This window comes from Cuculus canorus, chromosome 5, assembly GCF_017976375.1.
Source record: "Cuculus canorus isolate bCucCan1 chromosome 5, bCucCan1.pri, whole genome shotgun sequence".
Classification (NCBI taxonomy): Eukaryota; Metazoa; Chordata; class Aves; order Cuculiformes; family Cuculidae; genus Cuculus; species Cuculus canorus.
Genome location: NC_071405.1, coordinates 46,468,654 through 46,490,470, shown reverse-complemented (window position 1 = coordinate 46,490,470; position 21,817 = coordinate 46,468,654). Strand labels below are relative to the sequence as shown.

Genomic DNA, 21,817 nt, shown 5'->3' with positions numbered 1-21,817 from the left:
TTAAAAGGCTTCATAGGTGCATTCCTAGGATCAAGACAAACAGGGCCTCTAAACAATTTGCAAGCCTTTCAACATTTTGAGCTCAGTCCATCTCTGGCTCCTGTCTGTTGAGGAAGAATGTCCCCCGGTAAGCTATCCCTTTCAGTGCCACTGGTACTCTGTTATATGTCAAACAATTCACAGAGTATACTTATGACATAAAAAAACCCCACAACATAGAATATAAGTGATCACTCGCTTCGTTCATCTTTGGCTGCTTCCTTTGCAGGAGAGCAGAACCGCAGATTGGAACTCCGCACTCGCTTCGCGCTCAATTGCACGTCTCATGCACCCACGCACTCACATACAAACACTCCACAACATAAGAGAAGTTTAAAATGAGCTCTTAACGATGTTAAAATATACACGGTACCAATACTGAAGATTTGCAACAGGTGTAGAAGATGATAGCTATCTCATATGCAGCACTCCTGCTTTCTCAGCAAGGAGTACCCAATTCATAACAGCATATACTATAATATTATCTTATCTATAATACCATATATAACACCATAACACCTCACTCAACATTCTCCGCCTTACGAGAATCTTGGGATTATACCATAATCCCTCACTCAACATTCTCCGCCTATGCAGGCTCAAGGCTGGAGTGAAGTTTCCAGAATTATAATACGAAGCAGGGAAAAGTTATGAATAGGTAGTAGGCACTTATAATTATGCATGCCTTTACACCATAAGTAGCTGCCTGTTAAGTTATGTGGTGTGTGCAAGCTAGGAGGAGAACCCCCTTGCACCCCAGCACTGGAAAGAAACATACCTGCTTTATAAACCATTTTTGGGTTACAGGGTTTGATTCCACAAAACAGGGTGGCCTGTACTATATACCAACCACAAGGTTCCCGTTGGTTCTTCCATCTTTAATTTTTACCCACAAGCTTTCAACCTGTTCGTGGCTACTCTTCAACACAGCTCTTCACATTCTATCCCTTTCCTGAGATAGAGGGCAACACCTCCACTCCTCCTTCCCTATCTGTCCCTTCTGAGCAGCCTGTAGCCACCAATAGCCACATTCCAGGCATGGCATTCATCTCACCACGTTTCTGTGATGGCAACTAGACCATAGCTTTCTAGTAGCACAGTAGCTTCCAGCTCCTCCTGATTGTTAATTCTTGGGATCTGATCATTTCCCTTGCTCAGAAATGAAATTCAATACTTTCAGCAGTACACAAAACACTAATCACTATGCTGCCTCGACATGATGATTCTCGAATGAATTTCTTGCTGCAATATTATGTGTAACCACATCAAATCCATGGTGGCTGCAGTTATGACAGTTAATGTCAAGGTACAGACATGCAATAAGAACATGTTTTCACAGAGTGGATGTAGCCACAGTCTCTGAAGACCAGACTTAAGATTCATCAACTCCACTTATCAAAGTCACAGACTGCCAGCACCACCCAGCAATATCTACTCTATTTACTTATCCATCTGAATTCTGCTTAAAATCAGTATTATGTAGCAGCTTTAATATTATCTGAACACCAATGGGCTGTGAAATGATTTGCCAGTACTCCTTTCTGTGTGGCAGTAATGCCCATTAAATGCAGTGTTGTTAAAATTTGCATTTGTTTCATTGATAACAATGTGCTTTTTAGACAGTACATTTCTGCAGCAGTTAATTACTATTCCTCTGAAGTGTTTAGTAAAGGTAATCAGATGGGCTTTTTCAGTGTAGTTCTATCCCAGGAATGCAATAACCATTCAGAACCTGACCGCCTGCTGCATACTGCTGCTTAATTAAGTATTTCTCAAGTGGTTAGTATTTAAGAGCTTGTGATAGTTAAATTCTATCTGATCCATCTTCTAATGCTCATCACTCACTAAAAGGAAAAAAAAAAGAAAGAAAGAAAAAAAGCAGCCCCTTAGGAAGATAGTGCTAGGTGGAGAATAACACTCAGTCTTGACCCAAATAGGAATATCACAGGTTTGGATTTTCCAAGTGGGAGACTTCAAAATAGCCATATACAAAAAAAGTGTCTGACAGCAAATACCAGGAGTATAAACAACATAGTGTGAGTTAATGAAGGAAAGTCCCTTTTCAAAGTCAATACAAACGTCTGTAAATCTATTAAAACCCTGTACATTTCATGATCAGTATGTGAAGCCTGTTTCCATGGGCATGTTTACACACACTTTCCTATTGAAGGCTCCCAGCTGTGGCATTCTGTAGCTGTGAGCTGTATTTATGTGCCGTTCTGCTAATCCCTGCTCCCAGAGTTGTATGAAGTCTGTAGAAACACTTTGTCTCTGTAGACAAGTCCTTGTAAATCCTTGTTGAAGGATTTAGTTCACTGATCATCAGCCAAAAGATACTTCATAAAACAATTCACAGAAAATATTGGCTTCTCCTTCTGCCTTTTACTGGCTAGTTTGTTACACTAGATAACCTTTTAATGACTGTATTCCATTTCAAATTGACTCCAGAGACAGAGAAAAAAAAAAGAAAGAAAAGCTCTTTCCTTAATTCCGTGCATTTTTCACATGTTGTCTGCTGCAGCAAATTAGATAAGATTGACTGGTTTGGTTGCTTGGTTTGTCTTTTAATCCTGAAATCCTATCTTCTGTGACAGAAATCAACATGTAATGTTGGATGAGTTTGGATATTGTCAGGTTCATAGCACAAGTGTCCAGCAATTTCTGGTTTCTCAAAACATCTTCACTTCTTAAACTGAGCAGGTCCACTTCAAAGAAAAAAAAAGTATCCCAGGAAAATTAAATTCCTGGTGCCATGGCAGTAATTGAGCACTTCCTTTAGCAGAAATAGGAAGCAGTTTTTGCTAAAGAAGAGGCTGGAAGCAGTGAAGATTGGCTGATGTTCTGTGAAAAGGGCATTCAGCATCACTACCTTGACCCAGAGTCTGTAACAGAGGCCAGAAAGGTTCAGACTTTTCCTGGCATCCCTGTACATCAGACTGTGCTTGTATGGTCTGAAGCAACATCACACATTCAAGTATTGCTCTTGATCTTGTCAGATAACTGGAAACTTGAACTACAGTACTGGACTTTGTTACTTAGGTCCATCTCCAGTAGAACTGCAACCTAAGACCCATTGACAGGAGTCCACCTAATGATTTAGAACTGTTTATTATGATGAATGTGGAAGGACTGTGTATCATGATTAATATTATTACATTCATTTGGCGTAGGTGATCAGACCAACTAGATGGTCATCATTCCCCTGATGGAGTGAACGATTCATATGGTCTAATACATACCAATTTATTTGTAAATAATTTGGTAATAACTGCAGCTTCACCTTGAAAATCAGTTTGCATTAAAGTAAGAAAAGCACTTTTTCGTGACTATGGGAAGCTTTATAGTTTAAGTGTCTCCTCAGTTTTTAAAACCTATCACAGAAGTCCACAGGTTCACTTCCTCTAATGCATGAGAGCAGTGATTTTCACACAGTATCCAAGCTGAAATCCTCATCTAGCCCTCCTTGTTTGATTAATGTTTTCCTGTTAAAACAAGAATTGACAATCAATCAGAAATACACATTCTTTTATGGCATTTTGAAACTAAGTTGTTCTGGGACACACTGAAGATTTTTAGCACATAATTCACACCATTCAATCAGGCATCGAGACAACATGGTAGCTTTTGGTTGTCAGACTGGTTAACCTACGTTTTATGAGGAAACTTGTATAAGAAATCTTTTTACTTCTACCAATTGCATGTGAAATTAATAAATTGTTTTGTTCAAAATGTCAGACATTTAGGTGTGAATACTGAACTAATACTTGTGGTTATAATATAAATCATATTTTTGCTTTAAAAACATTTGTTTATTAGATGATCCTGAATAGCTGATAAAAGGATCCTCAATTCCATCAAAATTAGTATGACCTAAGTAGCATTTAATCACAGGAATAGAATTTTCTTCTATTCTTTTTTCTTTTTTTTTTTTTTTACTATACACAAACTTCTAGCTCTTGAGGTAAATAAAACCTTTGTTTCATTTACCATTTCTGAGAGTGAATTAGTGACAGTATTAAATGCACTTTGCAACAAGAGTCTGTATTCAACTGTGTTAAGTTTACAGGGAAATATCAGGGTTTTGTCCAGTTTATTTTTAATGCCTAACAAAGTGCAAAGAATTTTCAAACTGTCATAAATTGAAATTATTTGGCTGAGTACAGTATGCTTTTAATGTCACAATCCCACTTGCCTTGAACACATTATTGATAGTGAATCATGTGAATATATTTAAAGCATTACACTGAAATAGTTCCTTAAAAATTCTTAGTTTCAATATCTATTTGAGATCACTGGACAAAATCACTGCTCAAGAGTCTCCTTTACTCCCTAACCAGATCTCCAGTGGTTGTCAGAATCACTATGTAGATATTATTTGGCAGAAATAACACAAAGAGCTCACCAGATGTAGTGGTCATCATTAAAATCCTGCCAGTTGCCAGAGGCTGCTTTCTGGTAATATCTACCAGCTGCTGAACACCGAAACCTTTGCTTAAGGAATATTGACCTTCAAGTATTTACACATGCAGTCACGATACAGCACAGCCAATAACCTAAAACTTACCTTGAGGTTTAGGGAAGATATACAAATCAGAGTACCTTTCGCAGCCCTAGTAGACATATTTTTATGCACTCTAGCCTCAGGAACCCGACAAAGGTCTTTAGATTTGAAGCATAAATGCCTTAAGTTTCCCTTCACTCAAGAAAAATAAATAAAGCATCTCTGTTGGTGGCAGATGGACAGAATTTCCCCTTTTCCTCTACTATACAAGATGCCTATAACAGCTATATAACTAACTTAAGGCACTTAAGTTGTTTAAGCAAGGTACATTGAATCCCAGCTGTTGTCCTTGCATCTGTCCTCAACATCATGCAAAAGGATAAACTACTGTTAATGAGACTGCTGGAGAGAACAGATTACATTCCCAGGTCTGCTGCAGACTCCCCTGTGCCCAAGGGAGTGGCCCCTGTAGCAAAATGTGTGATCAAAAGATAGTTTCCTACTTATATTACTATAGCCACAGTGTTGCCAGCACACCTCTTACTGCAGGCTGATGATGACAATCATAATCAGAGTTCAAATCAGCTTTTCTTACCATTGAGCAATGAGTTGACATAAGAACTATGCCACAAAAGCTGAGGCTTGGCAATTTTTTTGTGATGCAGCTTCCGGGGCAAACAGGGTAAAATGTAGTCTGTAATGGTGTAAAGGTTTCAGCATCTACCAGTACGTTCTTATATCTTTCTCTCTGCTTCTCTTAAGTGTGGGGTGGTTTACCAACAAGAGAAGTTCATGTGTTTAGTGCAGGTGCTATCTTCAGCTAAACACCAGTTTATATCATTCTTAAGTAACAAGGAAACATTACCTGTGCCAAGAACAGAGTTATCTTGAATCTGATTAGACACATAACAGTCTCTGTGGATTAATTACCAGAATTTCTTGTGCTGGATTTGACAGAGCAACACTCTGACTAGAATAATGAAGAAAACATCTTTCTTGCTAATAGTTTGTTATCTCTTAGTTATAGTTATTTATATAACTTCTATAATAGTTTGTTATATAGAAGTAATATATTTTTTTTTCCTCACTTACCCACTCCATCCTCCACCGCCATTTCTAAATCTTTTCAGTTTGTCATTCCTTCAATGTTAAAATGACTTCTTCCTTCTGGCCTTCTCAGAGGACATGATTTTTGCTACTCAGACGGTTTTACCGTAAATAATTTGTTTTGTGGCTGTTAGGCCACATGGCAGAAGCGATATCTCTTGTTGCTGACCTTGTTCTGCAAGCGGCCCAGCTGCACTTGCTGCCAAGACAATCATGCTGCAACCCTGACGGTAGGCAAAGCAAGGGAAGAACCAGCACCTGAGTCTAACTTCAGACCTTAGAGAGTGCCTAAGCACATCGAAACTTGGTTCCAGAACCTTCAAGAGGGAGCACTGCGCAAGTCCACAGGAATCCCTCCCCATTTGGAGGTGAATCTATAAATATAATCATAAGATAGATTAGGTAGCACCTTGCCATCATAGGAGGAGAAGAAGAGCATGAGACCCAGGTGGTGTCCTTGCACTTCCCTCTCTCTCCCCTTTCCTCTCTTCTCTTTCCTTCCTTACCATAGATTTAGCAAGCCAATCTTACTCCTAAGATTGCCTGTACAAATAAAGTCCATTTAGATCAATCTTTTGGCATCATTTTGCCTTCATTTTCGCCTAGTGGGTCCAAAACCATAAATTTTATGGAGAGATCTTGGGTCTTACCCTGGCCTCCCTGGACTGTCCTGGTTCAGTCACAACACAGGTCAAGCGAGTTCTTAAAATTTAGAGGGGAAAAAAAAGTTGCACTTCCATATTTCTTCCAATTTTCCATGTTTCTTTTTGTCTACCTGTAAATTATTCTTCTGCTTCAGTAACTGCATATCAAATCTCCAGGATGTAGCAAAGAAAACAGCTCTTTGCAGTGTACCCGTGCAAGGGAAGCAAAATAGGAGGACCTGTTCTATTCTTTAGCTTGTCGTGGTCCTGAAAACTAAAATGTCTGGTACCTTCTCCGGAGGTGCAGAGAAGCTGGTGTGGGCACAGGCAGGGCTGACAGTGCTCCCCATCACAAACATATGCTGTTCTTACTGCCTCAAAGCCTATCACCAAGGCTGGCTCCAGCAGCACTGGGGAGAATGACACACACCACACCCCCCGCCCCAGCTCTCCATAGGGCTCTCCACCCACAACTCTAATCCACAACAGAACTTGGTTTGTGCTTACACGGTAAGCCTGAAGGTATTCCCTGAGTAGACTTTCTGCATGATGGAAAACTAAAAAGTTTGCAAGATCCATTTATGGACCCACCTCTGTGCAAACTTTTATCTGTCCCTGTAGAACATCAATCCACACACAAAATAAACAAATCTTGCATTAAGTTTGGCTATGCAAATGCTGACATATATGCAATAAGTGCTATCCAGTCTCATTTTTCCCTAGAAGACATTCATTTCCAAGTTTAGGACTTTGAAATACAACCTTTGAATAGCTCTACTGCAAAGCAGTTAATGTTGGAATTTTTCTGTAATTTAATGCTAGAAAATCCTTCCCATTTCTCCACATTCACTTCTCTCATACACACTGACTGTCTCTCTCTCTCACTTCAGCCTTACAGCTTTTGAAATACACACCATTAAATGGATACTGTTCATGGGATTTACTTGCAGTTTATCCTGAGGATTGTACAAATGAAATTTTCTGTTTTATAGCAACCAGAGTTTAGCGTGCCTTCTGTATATCCTATGCTTGCTCTCATTTTTGAAGACAAGAGGGGCATGTAAAGGCTCCATATGATTTTTTTTTTCCTTTGTGAATTATTAGAAGTCCACAGAGAAGCTAAGACCCTCTAAACTTCAAAGGCCTTATATTAATGAATAAGGCACAGCATATGAATAACATAGGCTAGATGGAGCAGAAATAAGGTCCAGCCACACTGCTGTAAACTATCTGCTATAAGCAGTGTAATAAAATGAAGCAGAACTGAAAGGACTTTTGTGGCTTCTGTCTAATTAAATTGGCTTATGGAAAGAGAGATACAAAATATAATGAAGTCATAACGTTGTAATACCAGTAGACAAGAAGGAACCACGCCTCTTGCAAGAAGGCTAAACAACGTGCATTTCTGAAGTGGCAAGGCATTGAAGTACTTTGTTTCTAAGTACTCAATATACAAGTTTCACCAGGGATGCTTCCGATTGGAAAAATAGGGAAAATTTCTTCACTGAAATAGTTATCAGGCACTGAAAGAGACCGCCCAGGGAGGTGGTTGAGTCACCACCTCTGGACGTATTTAAAGATGGGGTAGATGAAGTTGCTTAGGGATATGATTTAGTAGTTGTCAGGTACGGTTAAAACCTGATGATCTCAGAGGTCTTTTCCAACCTAGTGATTCTATGATTCTGGGATTCTACAATTCTATAATATGCAGAGCATTGTCCCAGTAAAAGATCTAACTAACCATGTAAATATAGGTGTATGAAAACTCACATAAAAAAACTTGCATTTTTGTTATTAAAAAATAAATCTGTTCTTACATGAGGTCACAAAAAGGTGGAATATGTATCAAAAATTGCCTGGATTTAGTAGTAGATGGTTTGCTTATGCATATCAATGCACACTTTATAATGCATACTCCTCAGTATGTTTTATGAACAGTGTAGTAACTTCAAGGAAATTTGTTTTGTTTTTTTTTCTTACTCTTTCTCACAAGCTAAAGTAGACAGTTCAGTGTATGCTGAAAACTCAAGGGCTGATAGTGCTTGTTTATTACAGCTTCACATCTTTTGTTGCTTTTTTATCTTTGACCCTAGGCCTTGTAAATTTGTAGGGCATCAGTTCACCTCTTTGATATGTGTCTTCATCTCCCCCAATATCAAAGAGAAGCTGGCTGTGCAGGCAGGGGAGACAATAAGCTCTCTATTTTGGCAAATGCCTCTCCTGCACTCCCGGAGAAGACTGCAATATATTCTGAGCCCTGTGAATGTAACAAGCTAAGCAAGTCTGACAAGTAAAACATACCAACAATCTGATGTGAATTTTATGCAAGCACTAGTAACATTCACCTTTCAGCTTTGTGGAAATACACAGAAATATAGAATAGCTGCCATCTGTCTACCAAGGAATAATTAATAAGCTTGAAAGAAATAAGAAGAGGAGGACAGGCTAGACTAAAGCTGTCTCTTTAAGATCCTCTGTGCCTGAGTCTTACTGTGAAGGTGGGAAATACTTTGTGTGCTCAAACAAATTGTTTTGCTTGTAGGCAGCAGATATGATCTGTAAGAGCTTATAGAGAGCTCAGCTCCAAAAAAAAGAGCTAAGAGTTAACTTTGCTATGGGAAACTTAAAGTGAAAAAACCTAACTGCTGTTATCAGGGTAACAGACACGTTGAAAGGCACTATGACTCTCTTTCCCAGAATTGCTCTATCAACTACTGTGCTACAGGCTTTAGAAGACTATACACCAAACTTGCACAGTATAGAGCTCATTACCTAGGTAGTAGCACATATGGTGAGAATATGTTGCTTCTGCTTCCAACTTCCAGTACTTTGGCCTGGTGGCAGCTCCGTGCTTTCTGCCACGAAATTTAATTTAGCTATCTAGACATATTAATCCAATGTGACGGTACAGAAAAGTCCTACTTTTGATTCAACTTCACTGCTTCAAAGCTGGCATAAGGTATCTGTAAGTGATGCTACCTCCAGGCAAGGCATTCAACTGTCTCTTTTTTCTGTGTGAAACACATATGCCTGTCCCCCCGTCCCCCCGCTCCAAGTCTGGATTGAGCCTCTTCACTTTTAGGGAGGAGCTGAGCCCAGGAATCACCTCTAACCACAAGACATTGTCAATTTTTGCTCTCTCGCTTCTCAACTATTTTTGTGCGTCCTTCCCTCTCCTCATCCCCCTGAAAAAATACAAAAAGAAATCATTTGCGGGAAGAAATGGAAGGGGTAAAGTGATTGATTTTGGAGTGATTGAAAACTGTCTTTCTATTCAGATCAGCTAGTATAAATAAATAAATAGATAGATAGATAAACAAACCAATGAATTAGTAAATCCCCACCTCTAGCTAATAGGGCTGCTCCAAGAGCTGTTTGATAAACATGTAGTTTGTCTATGCAGTATTACAAATCTCCCAGGAACTGATATTGCTCTTCTAAGCACTGTGTAGAAAGTCACTTTATCTGCTTAATTATGTATCTAGATTTAACCTTTCCTTTGCAACAGGTAAAATTAAATAGAGTAAATCTGCTTTGGGATGTGAGCCTCTTATTAATAGACAATTAATTCTTATTATTCTTCTAACTGCATGTTAAAATACAATTGTGTGCCTTCACACATTCAGTTCCATTTGTATTATGGAAAGCTAATGCATTAACTTGGCAATAAAAATGCATGGCCTTCTGAAATTAATGTATTGGATGAATGAATTCTGCTGTTCTATGCACAGTCTCAGTGCATTGCTCATATTCCCTTTATTTTTTTGCAAGGGTGAGTAATACAAATAATGTCATGCTTTGTAGCTCATGTTGCAAGACTCTCAGAGTAATAAACCCACGGTGAATTTATCATTTTACGGACATGTTCCTATGCAGAAATCCATTGTTTGGTGAGGCGGGTTCTGTATGTCTTCCTTACTTTTAAGGTGGCATACAGGGTTTTAGTCTGTTAAAATACCTTCTGTGCTTTGCTATAAAAAATGACAAATCTCTGAAACCTCTTTAAATGTGATCACCTGTGCTTCACAAGCTTTGCTTTCAGTCTGCAGAAAGGTTTTAGATATTTCAGCAATTCTGTTCCAAGCTGTGATTATCCAGGAAACTAGAAATGAGACACATTTACTGTCTAACGTTCACTGCATCTCATCTTTTCAGACTCACTACTTCACTGCCTGTTGAGTTCTTAAGTTTCAACATGCGTCCTTGAGACCCTTTGAATGAATCGAAAACATTAACGCAGCAGGGCATACTGATGTGCAGCTACTGAAAGTGTATTAATGGCCTTTATGTACATTTCCACACAAATTTTTAGCTGACCTAAACAACTTACCTGACTCTCCAGATATCAGGATAAATGGATTCTGAATAAAACACCAAGCATCTAGTATATGTCTGAGCTGTAATGCTCAAATTGGTTTCAAAGGCTATAGAACCTGGCTGTGTGAAAATCACACAAAACCATCTTGCCTGGTTTTACTGCAGTCTCCTTATCCTGAAGGAACAGCTATGGGTAAACTGCACTCAGAATTTCCCCTTTCACATGCATTTACTTCAGCAGATAGATCCCTACACCTGGTTCCCTAAAAATGCAACTTTGTTTATGCTACAGTTGCCCCAGTCACCAAGCCATGACTTCTGAGGTTTTTGCCAATACTATGGCAGGTATGTAGTGTTAAAATGTTTCTAAATGCATCTGCATCAATACTTTTGTATAACTCTTGTGAATCTCTCCAGTCAGGCACTCCTGCTCATATGAGTACCAGGAATAGTATCTTTGCAGCAACACTGTACTTACAGAGATATGCGACATTAGATTCTTCAACAGTTGCCTTTTACTTTGATGGATTATTTGAGCTTTGCCCTGCCAATTCATAAATAGCAACTACTTTTCTTTCATTTTCCTGATGTTACTTAACCAGGGGATGCCTTTAATTTCTTACTATAGTTACATTCTTTACTTTCTTTTCCTAAGAAAACCTGTCAGATTAATCCGTATTAACATATGTGAAAAAATACACCTACAATTAAAAATTATTCTTGTCTCTTTCTCCGTTCTACAGAAGTTTGTTTGGGTTTTTTTTTCCCTCCTATCTATTAAAGAATAATTTGGTTCCTAGACTTTATAGGTGCTTCTAATCACAGACATGAACTATTCATGGGAAGCATTAGGCCTAGGTATAACTCTTCTCTCCATTTATTGCCTCAGCTTCCTTGCTCATAAAACCCAAGCAGTTCCTCAGCACATTTAGGGATTGCAGACTATAGTATAAGGAAAGAAACTAAATTATACTGTGACAGGAAACTACAGGCCTGTCAGTCTGACCTCAGTGCTGAGTAAGGTCATGGAACAGGTGATCTTGAGTGCTATCACACAGCACGTGCAAGATAATCAGGTGATCAGGCCTAGTCAACAGCGGTTCACAAAAGGCATGTCCTGCCAAACTAACCTGATCACCTTTTATGACAAGGTTATCCACTTACTGGATGAGGGAAAGCCTGTCAATGTAGTCTTCTTAAACTTCAGTAAAGCTTTGACACATTTTCTCACACCATTCTGCTCAGTAAACTGGCTGTCACTGGCCTGGACAGGTGCACCCTCTTCTGCTTGGAAAACTGGTTGGATGGCTGGGCCCAAAGAGTTGTGGTAAAAGGAATTAATTCCAGCTGGCGACCGGTCACAAGTGGTGTCCCCCAAACCTCAGTGCTGGGTCCTGTCCTGTTCAATATCCTTATCAATGACCTAAATGAAGGTATTGAAGTTTAGCAAGTTTGCAGACAACATTAAGCTGTGAGGAACTGTCAATCTGCTGGAGGGTAGGAAGGCTCTGCAAAGGGATCTGAACAAGCTGGACCAATGGGCTGAGACCAATGGCATGAGGTTTAACAAGGCCAAATGCCGGGTCCAGCACATAGGGCATGATAACCCCCTGCAGTGCTAGGGGAAGAGGGTTAGAAAGCTGCCTGGAGGAGAAGGATCTGGGGGTGCTGATTAACAGCAGACTGAACATGAGCTGGCAGTGTGCCCAGGTGCCCAAGAAGGCCAATGGCATCTTGGCTTGTATCAGAAATGGTGCAGCGAGAAGGTCCAGGGAAGTTATTCTGCCCCTGTACTCAGCACTGGTGAAACCACACCTCAAATACTGTGTTCAGTTCTGGGTCCCTCACTACAAGAAGGATGTTGAGGCTCTGGAGCGCATCCAGAGAAGAGCAACGAAGCTGGTGAAGGGGCTGGAGAACAAGTCTTACAAGGAGCGGCTGAGGGAACTGGGGTTGTTCAACCTTGAGAAGAGGAGGCTTAGGGCAGACCTTTTTGCTTTCTACAACTACTTGAAAGGAAGTTGTAGAGAGGAGGGAGCTGGCCTCTTCTCCCAAGTGATAGGTGATAGGATAAGGGGGAATAGCCTCAAGCTGCACCAGGGGAGGTTCAGGCTGGACATCAGGAAAAGAATTTTCACAGAAAGGGTCATCAGGCACTGGAACAGGCTGCCCAGGGAGGTGGTTGAGTCACCATCCCTGAAGGAATTTAAAAGACGGGTAGACTTGGTGCTCAAGGACATGATTCAGTGGCAGATAGGAATGGTTGGACTTGATGATCTAAGAGGCCTTTTCCAACATAGTGATTCTATGATTCTACATCATCCAGAAACTGTAGGTCTAAATAGCCTCTACAGGTCAATTCAGACTTATCTCTCAAGCCGACATTTTATGCAAAAGCATGCTACACAGAAAGCCAACAGAGTTTCAGTTGGCATGACTCCTAGCTTTGGTTGCCTCATCATCTGGAGGCAAACACACAATGCCCAATGGTATGCCCCGTGTTCTGCCTTCCTAAGTCATTAAATCACTGTTGCAACAAATTGCCCAATTTGGGAGGCCATTCCCAATCTTTCCCTCTTATCAGCCACAAACCAGACCTAGTTGCACTGGATAATACAAGAGGGACTCATCTATGGAGGCGAGTCTTTAACAGCAGGTTAGGAAGCTTAAAACCTACCTACTCTCTGAACAGGTCTAACAGATCTAATGATTTTCTATCCCAAATGCCCATCCATCCTTCCTTCCCCCTCTCTCCTGCCCCCCTACCTAAATGCCTTCACCACAGCTACACTTTCTTTAAATATTGCTATTAAGTATAGAAGAATCTGAAAAAGAGCAGCCATCTTTACAGAAGTAAAGGCTTTCCTTACAAAATGGATCTTCTTTGTTGCTCACCAGTGGTTTTGCACATTTGGCAGTACCCTGGCATGCATCACAGAAGGAAAATAGTGCCAGCACAAAGGCTGCCACGCCCACGCCCCTCAGACAGTTTCATTCTCTCAGTGACAGATTACAGAGGAATGGGCAGAGTATTTCACTGGCATCTGCCTTTTGGTTGCAGTACAGTTTCCAAGGCAAAACAGTGGTCACTCTCTTCAGTCCACACCAAGGCCTCATTCACATTTCCCAAGCCTACCTGACAGTCTGCTATCTGCACATTCATAGAATCATTTAAGTTGGAAAAGACCCTTAAGATCATCGAGTCCAACCATAAACCTAATACTGCCAACTCTACCATTAAACCATGTCCCTGAGCACCATGTTTACATGTCTTTTCAATACCTTCAGGGATGGTGACTCAACCGCTTCCCTGGGAAGACTGTTTGACATTAATTTCAGTGAACAAATTCTTCCTAACATCCAATCTAATCCTCCTCTGGCCCAACATGGGGCCATTTCCTCTTGTCCTATCACTTGCTACTTGGAAATGGAGACTAACACCCATATCACAAAAGCTTCCACTCAGATTGTTGTAGAGCACAATAAGGTCTCTCCTCAGCTTCCTTTTCTCCAGACTAAACAACCTCAGATCGCTCAGCTGCTCCTCATAACTTTTGTTCTCATATGAAGTCTAGGAGCTTAACATTTCAGAGAAAAATCTGTAGAAATGACAAATCAGTCCCAGTCTTGTCAGTGGTCTTCGTGTGAATAGGAAAGGCTATCCAATGCTTATTTTTATACACTTCTTTTGGACCATCCAACGGCATTCGCTGGACAGTCAGATGGGCAGAAGTGTAAAATATATCCGCTTAAAACTGGGTAACAAATCAAAGAAAACCTTGTGTTTGGGTTTTTTCACTCTCTTCAGGTTTCTATACTAACCCTCCCCATCAGTGTCATTTCCCAGTACTTTTCTCTGCAGCTCTCCATCTGCTCTACCCTACCACCAATTCTGTTAACAGTCTTTGCACCCATCTGTCTTAACGCTATTGTGACTCTCATTGGTCTACATCAAATACAACTATTGCCCAGTAAGGATTAGGACTAAATTTCAGTCACCCCAATTATCAGCTCTGTGCCCATAACTACAGTTACCAAAAGCTCTCTTTTCTTCTTTGAGTGTGACCTTCCAGTGATGTTAAAGCTGAATCTGAGATAAAGGCTGAAAACAAAACAGCTGACATGTACCCTTTCCTTTGCTTTTTTCCTTTTCATTTTCCTTTTCCTTTTCTTCCCCTTCCCTCCCCCCTCGTCCTCTAATCTAACCAGTAGCTTTGTGAGAACATAATTATAGTCATTTCCATTTCTGCTCGTGATTTATACAACAGAGTTCTATCACTTAAACCATCACACAGGAGACATGAAATTGAAAATTCTAAGGACTTGGTCATTATTATTTAGCCAGAAGTTTTTCAGTAACTGTGATACACTGCAAAAAAAGTCACAGCATTAATGGGTCATGACACAGGCAGTTCCTCAGCACCCTCACATGAAAGAACACTGTATTATAAATTATTACAAAACACATAAGAAACTAGCTGTTCTGACACCTCTTGACCCAAACTCTGTATCTTTATTCATGAATGCCTGATTCATTATAGAGCCAGAAAGATTTTGCTGATAAATAAAAGGTAAAAGATACCTTTTGTAACATTCTGTACAAATTGGGAGGGAGGGGAGAGAAATGTAACAGTAAAAACATACATTAGACTCTGAAATCTATTTGTCCACCACCAGTTTCTGGATGTATTGAACACTTCTTGAAAACAAAGACCCTTCATATTTGATTTTTAGACTTCTTAAAAGAAGGCAGATTTTGAGTTAGTTGCAGCTGACTTCACTCCAAAAACAGGAAAGAAACCAGCCACAAAAAGTGATCGTGAATTGACATATTTCAATTTATGCACTTATGCAGCAGCATAACCACAGAAATATCCTTCCCAGGGGATCTCCCAAGATTAAGTTTTCTCCTCTGTGTCTCTTACTTTCTTTCAGCAATTTGGAGTTTCAAGGAAGGTCACCTCCCTTATGCATCACCTATATAGAAATTCATCAGATGTATAGTCTCCTATGTCTTTTGGAAACATGACTCCCAGCATCCACTATCATTTGGTCCAGTTTTTTTGTCTGGAGATAAAAAAGATTATGAAAGACCAGGGACAATTCATATATAATGCAGTTATTTATGCTGATACCTATCCACAATGCAATGCCTGTTGGCACCTTTTGTCATGTCAGCAGAACCATTGATAGACAGTTTAAGAGAAAGGGAGAAAAAAACTAATAAAAAAAATAAAACCAGGGAATGACATTCATAAAATTTACTTTTTATGTGGAAGCTACTTTATAAAACATTTCAATCTCTTCAAAATCTATCCAAGAACTATTCAAAATAATAAAGGAATATGGCTCAATTTCTGACAGTAAGATAAATGATATGAAGCAAGAGTTATGAAGCCAACTGGAAGGAATGCAAATAGTATTAGTACTCTGGATATATTTGAACAGAAACAAAAGGGATCGAGGTAGATAGTTACTACTCAAGAGAAGGATTTTAATGCTATTGCAGACATTTATCAAGTAATAAAATGTTTACCTGAAGCAATTTTCCTTTTTCTTAGCAGACAAAATAGAGATCATTGAAATAAAACTTCATGAAAAACAGTTTTTGTCTGGTATTTTTCACTATCATTCCTCAAGAAACAGAAAGAACTGGTGGATAACTACATCTTAAAATTCAATTGTGGAATAAATACTACACAGACTTAGTGTGTAATTATGCTATTGTGGATGCTGATTTAGTTTATAATGGACATTGTTAAATATAACAAAATCAAAAGTTTAGAAAATTAATAAAGCTATATCATTTAATGGTCAATTAAATTAGGAAAAATTAAATTAAATTAAATTAGAAAAATTACAGTACGGTTACTGAGTAGAAGACAAAAGAAACTGTCGCTCATTGTTAATCTCACCTCTAGGAATGACATATCATTTCACAAAACTTGTAACAAGTAAATGGATATCAGAAACATGAATCTGTATAACCAAACCCAAAGGATGTTCCAAAACTTACCAAGGAGAAATATCTAATTGGTCTTTAAATTGCAACTATTAAGATCCATCTTATTTCATGAATGTGGATACTGATCTCATACATAGGTTCATTTGTAAATTCCTGTAGCCTTCTAATGAAAGTAGCTACTTGACCCAGATAGCCCTTTGCCCCCTTAATGTACTATAGCAATCATCTAGCACTGGGTGCCAAGGAAGAGCAAAGGAAACGGAACCTGGTTAGGGGCAACCCGAATGAAACATGCAGGCTGGGCAGAGAATGGATTGAAAATAGCCCTGAAGAGAAAGGCATGGGGATGCTGGTGGATGAGAAGCTCATGAGCCAGCAATGTGCAAACAGAGCCCAGAAAGCCAACTATATCCTGGGACGCATCAAAAGTAGTGTGACCTTTTCGGCGACATCCAGCGGCAGGACGGTGAGTACTGCGGTGGGGTGGCCATCTGAGGTGGTGAGGCACTTCCCTGTAACGGGAAAAGCCTAGGAAAACCTAAACGGGACCGGGGCGGGCGGCGCTCGGCTCCTGACACGTGGCAGCGGACGGTCCCGCGCGGTACCTGACGGGAGGGGGTGGTCTCGTCGGCTACCGCGGGAGATTTAAACGGTCTCTTGGGACCACGTCCACTGGGAGCGCGGCGAAGAGGAGCGAGGCAAAGAGGTGCGGAGCACGTTATTACAAAGGGGCAGTTTGAGCGGCAGTTCGAGCGGTCAGGGCGAGCAGGAAGGGCTCAGGGAGAGGCTGGTGGCGAATCAGACGGGGCAGCGGACCATGGTGGCTACCAGGCAGAAGTTTAAAACTGCTCCGGGAGCAGCAGCCAGCAGGATGGATATTGCCACCCAGACAGAGCCTCAGTGGGTCCATGCAGCCACGCAGACCCTGGGCTGTAGGCAGTGCCCCCCTCCTACACCAGCCCGTGCCTCTGGTACCCGGCTACGCTTGTGGGAGCTGTGCGCGAGTCACAGAACTCCTTCACATGGTGGCAGAGCTGAGGGAGGAGGTGAACAGATTAAGGACTATCAGGGAATGTGAGAGGGACATAGATCTTTGGAGCAGTGCCCTCGCACAAACCCAGCAGGCTGCTTGAGCCAGTGCAGTGGAGCAGCTCGATCCTATAATCTGTGAGGCAGGGGGAACAAGAGATGGGGGATGGCAGCAAGTTCCTGTCCGGCACAGGAAACCTCCTCCCCCCACCCGGACAACTAACCCCCAGATAGCCCTCAGAAATCAATATGAAACACTGCAGGAGGAACCTATTCCCCAGGAAGAAGAAGAGGAAGAAGAAGATGGTCCCCACAGCCTAGAAACATTCCCTAGGCTCCAGCATCCTCGGAGGGCCCTAAAAACATCCTCTGTCAAGAAAAAGAGGAGAGTGATCGTCTTAAGGGATTCCCTTCTAAAAGGAGTGGAGGGACCCATCTGCATACCGGACCCGCTCCACAGGGAGGTCTGCTGCTTACCGGGGGCATCAGTGAGGGATATCAATAGAAAACTCCCTTCCTTGGTGAAGGAAATGGATTACTGTCCCCTACTAGTATTTCAAATAGGTAATGATGACTTACAGCGCAGAAAGCTGAAAGCCATCAAAAGAGACTTCAGGGCTTTAGGGAGGATGATGGAGGGCTCTGGAGCACAAGTGGTGTTTAGTTCTATCCCAGTACTAAGGAATATGGAACAGGAGGTCAGGAACATACAGATGATTAATGCCTGGCTCCGAGCCTGGTGTGAGGAGAGAGGCTTTGGCTTCTTTGATCATGAGGTGACCCACCCACCCCCAGGTTTTCTTACTAGGGATGGGTCATGCTTGTCTCCAAGGGGGACTAAAGTTATCTCTAAAAATCTAGTTAGGCTCTTAAATAAAGCTTTAAACTAGATGTGAAGGGGGAAGGGGAGGAGACCAGGCTAGTTGGGAATGAGCCTGGAAGTGGGACACTGGCGGCTGAGAAATGGTGTGCTGGAGAGGACCACCAGTACACCACCACAGGGCAAGTGAGGGCGAGTACAAGTGGGGACAGTAAGGATGAAACTGGGTCTGTGGAATTAGTTATTCCAAGGACCAGTCAATCGAGAATGAACTCTCTTCCCTTTATGAGGGCTGAAGGTTCATCAGCCCAGCTGAAGTGCATTTACACCAATGCACGCAGCATGGGCAATAAGAAGGATGAGCTGGAAGCTGTTGTAGGGCAAGGTGACTATGATGTCATTGCCATCACAGAAACGTGGTGGGATGACTCACATAACTGGAGTACAGCTATGTTGGGATATAAACTCTTCAGGCGGGACAGGAAGGGTAGGAAAGGAGGCGGGGTAGCCCTCTATGTCAAAGAGTGCTTTGATACTCTTGAACTGGATTACGGTGAGGATGGGATCGAGTGCCTATGGGTTAAAATCAGAGGAGCCCACAAGAAGGGGGACTTTGTGATAGGAGTCTGTTACAGACAACCCAGCCAAGAAGAAGCAGCTGATGAGCTCTTCTATAAACAGCTGGGGATAGTCTCTAAATCTCTGCCTCTTGTACTTGTGGGTGACTTTAATTTTCTGGATGTCTGCTGGGAGTACAATACAGCAGAAAGGAAACAGTCTAGGAGGTTCCTGGAGTGCATGGAAGACAACTTCCTTGCACAACTGGTTACTGAACCAACAAGGGAGGGTGCCTTCCTAGACCTGCTGTTTGCAAATAGAGAAGGTCTTGTTGGGGATGTGACGGTTGGAGGACACCTGGGATTAAGCGATCATGAGATGATAGGGTTTTCAGTTCTAGGTGGGATAAAGAAGGGGACTAGCAATTAAAACTTCCTAACACATTAAACTTCCAGAGGGCAGACTTTGGCCTGTTCAGAAGGTTGGTTAGCAAAGTCCCGTGGGAAACAGTCCTTCAGGGCAAGGGAGCCCACGAGGGTTGGGCGCTCTTGAAAAATGAAATCCTAGCAGCTCAAGAGCAAGCCATCCCTGTGTTCCGGAAAAGGAGCCGGCGGGGGGAAAAGCCAGCTTGGTGGAGCAGGGAGATCTCAACATGTGTCAATAATAAGAAGAAGCTCTATGTGCTTTGGAGGAAAGGACAGGCACCTTGGGAAGACTACAGGGAGGAAGTGAGATCGTGCAGGGAAAAAATCAGGAGGGCCAAGACCCTACTAGAAATAAAACTCGCTAAGTCTGTGAAAGACAACAAAAAGTCTTTCTACAAATACATCAACAGGAAAAGGAGGACGAGGGAGAATATCCAGTCTCTATTGGATGCAGAAGGAATAACAGTGACAGGGGATAAGGACAAGGCTGAGGTACTTAATGCCTTCTTCGCCTCAGTCTTTAATAGCAAAGAAAGTTGTTCCTTCTGTTTACAAATCCAAGAGTTAGAGGAGCAGAATGAGGCTCCCTTGATCCAAGAGGAGGCAGTTAGAGACTTGCTTGCCCAGCTAGACTCCCACAAGTCTATGGGGCCGGATGGGATCCACCCAAGAGTATTGAAGGAGCTGGCGGATGTCCTTTCCAAACCCCTATCCATCATCTTCCAGCGGTCCTGGCTGACTGGAGAAGTTCCACCAGACTGGAGGCTGGCTGATGTTGTGCCCATATATAAGAACGGTTGCAGAGAGGATCCGGGGAACTACAGGCCTGTCACTCTGACCTCAGTGCCAGGGAAAGTCATGGAACAGGTAATCTTGAGTGCTATCATGAAGCACATGCAAGAGAACTGGGTGATCAGGCCCAGTCAACATGGGTTTACAAAGGGCAGATCTTGCCAAACTAACCTGATCACCTTCTATGACAAAATCACTCGACTACTGGATGGGGGAAAGGCTGTGGATGTAGTCTTCTTGGACTTCAGTAAAGCCTTTGACACAGTTTCTCACAGCATTCTGCTTCAGAAACTGTCAGCCTCTGGCCTGGGCAGGCGTACACTCTCCTGGGTTGAAAACTGGTTGGATGGCCGGGCCCAGAGAGTGGTGGTCAATGGAGTTAACTCCAGCTGGAGGCCAGTCACAAGTGGAGTTCCTCAGGGCTCAGTACTGGGTCCAGCTCTGTTCAATGTCTTTATCAATGACCTGGATGAAGGCATTGAGTGCACCCTCAGCAAGTTTGCGGATGACACTAAGCTGGGAGGAAGTGTCGATCTGCTGGAGGGTAGGGAGGCTCTGCAAAGGGATCTGAACAGGCTGGACTGCTGGGCCGAGACCAATGGCATGAGGTTTAACAAGACCAAATGCCGGGTCCTGCACTTGAGGCACAACAACCCTATGCAGCGCTACAGACTGGGGGAAGAATGGCTGGAGAGCTGCACGGAAGAGAAGGACCTGCGGGTGCTGGTTGACAGCCGACTGAACATGAGCCAGCAGTGTGCCCAGGTGGCCAAGAAGGCCAGCAGCATCTTGGCTTGTATCAGAAATGGGGTCACCAGCAGGTCCAGGGAGGTTATTCTCCCTCTGTACTTGGCACTGGTGAGACCGCACCTCGAATACTGTGTTCAGTTCTGGACCCCTCACCACAAGAAGGATGTTGAGGCTCTGGAGCGTGTCCAGAGAAGAGCAACAAAGCTGGTGAGGGGGCTGGAGAACAAGTCTTACAAGGAGCGGCTGAGAGAGCTGGGGTTGTTTAGCCTGGAGAAGAGGAGGCTGAGGGGAGACCTTATTACTCTCTACAACTACCTGAAAGGAGGTTGTGGAGAGGAGGGAGCTGGCCTCTTCTCCCAAGTGACAGAGGACAGGACAAGAGGGAATGGCCTGAAGCTCCGTCAGGGGAGGTTCAGGTTGGATATCAGAAAAAAATTCTTCACTGTAAGCGTCATTGGGTACTGGAACAGGCTGCCCAGGGAGGTGGTCGAGTCGCCTTCCCTGGAGGTGTTTAAGGAACAGGTGGATGAAGTGCTTAAGGAACATGGTTTAGGGAGTGTTAGGAATGGTTGGACTCGATGATCCAGTGGGTCCTTTCCAACCTTGTGTGTGTAATTCTGTGACCAGCAGGCTGTGGGAGGTGATTCTGCCCCTCACCTGGAGTACTGCATCCAGTTCTGGAGTCCTCATCACAGGAAGGACATGGATCTGTTAGAGCAAGTCCAGAGGAGGGACACAAAGATGATCAGAGGCTGAGGGAGTTGGGCTTGTTTAGCGTAGAGAAAAGAAGACTCTGTGGAGGCTTCCAGTACTTAAAGGGGGCCTAAACAAAAGCTGAAGAGCAGCTCCTTATCAGGAAGTGCAGTGATA

General features: G+C 42.3%; 1 long non-coding RNA gene across 1 annotated transcript in view; it reads left to right on the top strand.

Annotated features, from left to right (window-relative positions):
• The window catches only part of LOC128852405 (uncharacterized), a 51,531-nt gene extending 35,319 nt beyond the window's left edge, over positions 1-16,212 (top strand). Inside the window, exon 2 of the long non-coding RNA XR_008450234.1 lies at positions 15,544-16,212. This is a non-coding gene — a long non-coding RNA (uncharacterized LOC128852405). The remainder of the gene's footprint in view (positions 1-15,543) is intronic.
• Positions 16,213-21,817: the final 5,605 nt, after the last annotated feature.